Raw genomic sequence first — 2,500 nt, 5'->3', positions numbered from 1 at the left:
GTTATTGATCATTATGCACCTCTACAACAAGACTAATTCCTTTTGTGAAAACTTTAATGGCCATAAATATGATTCTGATGTGACACAGTGTAAAAATGTTGGAGTGCTACATGTACTTTAATAATTACTCCTGCCTTCACACCTTCAGTATCAGTTGATGCACAAAGAATGTCACTGACTTTAATTAATTCTTCTAAAGCTCCCTGATCCTCATGTTTCCCTGCAGGATTTAAACTTCTCATCTTCTAATACCGTACGTCAGCCTGACCGTTGGGTAAGCTCCTCTGACCCTCCTTCATCTTCTCGCTCTGGAAGAAATCCTCCTTTTTGTGACGTCTCGCTGCCTTTCATCACACAATATTCAAGATTACATTAAGATTCAGTGCTCCATTGCCAGTTCAACAGCAGGGATTTGGTTTAGTGAATGAAAACAGTCCACAGGGGAGCTACTAGTACCACTAACCGTTCATTTATCCATCATTAGTCTTGACAGGGTGTCTGTTTCAGTGGGAGGTGATCACAGTCCCACCAAGCAGCTGAGATGTACAGTCCAGCATTGAGTCATACAATTAAGGTGAAGTACACACAAAATAACAAAAGTACAGTCATGATTTTGGAATAAATGGAAAAACAACGTTTTGGTTAGTGCTGCAGCAGAACCTGGTTCTTAAAAAGATGGTGAACGGGTGAATCATGTTGTCCTTTATTAGCTGATATTCTAAATGTGAGTTCTCTGTAACATCGTTCAGAGGGTCGATGTCAGTTACAGTCAAACATCAATCATCAACCATCAGTGATATCATCAACCAGCAGTGATGTCATCGTTGGTTTGTGAACGTTATGAATCCTCCACTTCAGATTCTGTCCGTCACAATCTTTACTAGTTCGGAGCAGTTTGGAGCAGGAAGTGACCATATTTGGACGAGCTGGGGGAAGAGCCAGTGGTGGATCTGAATGATCTGATTGGAAACCCGACATACTACGTCCCGCCCACCGATAGCTGTAACCTGACTGCACCACAGAAGTGAAGTTGAATGGGAGTCTAAGGAGCCGGAGGCTTTCTGGAGCCGACCTCTAGTGGCGCTCGCTCCAGTCTGTAATTTTATATCCAGTCTGTAGTTTTATATCCCGTCTGTAGCTTTATATCTAGTCTGTAGTTTTATATCCAGTCTGTAGTTTTATATCCAGTCTGTAATTTTGTAGTTTTATATCCAGTCTGTAGTTTTATATCCAGGCTATGTTTTATATCCAGTCTGTGTTTTATGTCCAGTCTGTAGTTTTATATCCAGTCTGTAGTTTTATATCCAGTCTGTAGTTTTATATCCAGTCTGTAGTTTTATATCCAGTCTGTGGTTTTATATCCAGTCTGTAGTTTTATATCCAGTCTGTAGTTTTATATCCAGTCTGTAGTTTTATATCCAGTCTGTAGTTTTATATCAGTCTGTAGTTTTATATCCAGTCTGTGGTTTTATATCCAGTCTGTGGTTTTATATCCAGTCTGTAGTTTTATATCCAGTTTTATATCCAGTCTGTAGTTTTATATCCAGTCTGTAGTTTTATATCAGTCTGTAGTTTTATATCCAGTCTGTAGTTTTATATCAGTCTGTAGTTTTATATCCAGTCTGTGGTTTTATATCCAGTCTGTGGTTTTATATCCAGTCTGTAGTTTTATATCCAGTCTGTAGTTTTATATCCAGTCTGTAGTTTTATATCCAGTCTGTAGTTTTATATCCAGTCTGTAGTTTTATATCCAGTCTGTAGTTTTATATCCAGTCTGTGGTTTTATATCCAGTCTGTAGTTTTATATCCAGTCTGTAGTTTTATATCCAGTCTGTAGTTTTATATCCAGTCTGTGGTTTTATATCCAGTCTGTAGTTTTATATCCAGTCTGTGGTTTTATATCCAGTCTGTAGTTTTATATCCAGTCTGTAGTTTATATCCAGTCTGTAGTTTTATATCCAGTCTGTAGTTTTATATCCAGTCTGTAGTTTTATATCCAGTCTGTAGTTTTATATCAGTCTGTAGTTTTATATCCAGTCTGTGGTTTTATATCCAGTCTGTAGTTTTATATCCAGTCTGTAGTTTTATATCCAGTCTGTGGTTTTATATCCAGTCTGTGGTTTTATATCCAGTCTGTAGTTTTATATCCAGTCTGTGGTTTTATATCCAGTCTGTAGTTTTATATCCAGTCTGTAGTTTTATATCCAGTCTGTAGTTTATATCCAGTCTGTAGTTTTATATCCAGTCTGTCGTTTTATATCAGTCTGTAGTTTTATATCCAGTCTGTGTTTTTATATCCAGTCTGTAGTTTTATATCCAGTCTGTAGTTTTATATCAGTCTGTGTTTTTATATCCAGTCTGTAGTTTTATAGCCAGTCTGTAGTTTTATATCCAGTCTGTGGTTTTATATCCAGTCTGTAGTTTTATATCCAGTCTGTGGTTTTATATCCAGTCTGTAGTTTTATATCCAGTCTGTAGTTTTATATCCAGTCTGTAGTTT

The sequence above is a fragment of the Brachyistius frenatus genome, unplaced genomic scaffold, assembly GCF_029030835.1.
Source record: "Brachyistius frenatus isolate BFR_SWC_R1_liver_20210118 unplaced genomic scaffold, ASM2903083v1 Contig_338, whole genome shotgun sequence".
In the NCBI taxonomy this organism is placed as follows: Eukaryota; Metazoa; Chordata; class Actinopteri; family Embiotocidae; genus Brachyistius; species Brachyistius frenatus.
The sequence above is the reverse complement of the archived record's forward strand: the minus strand, read 5'-3'. Positions refer to the sequence as shown.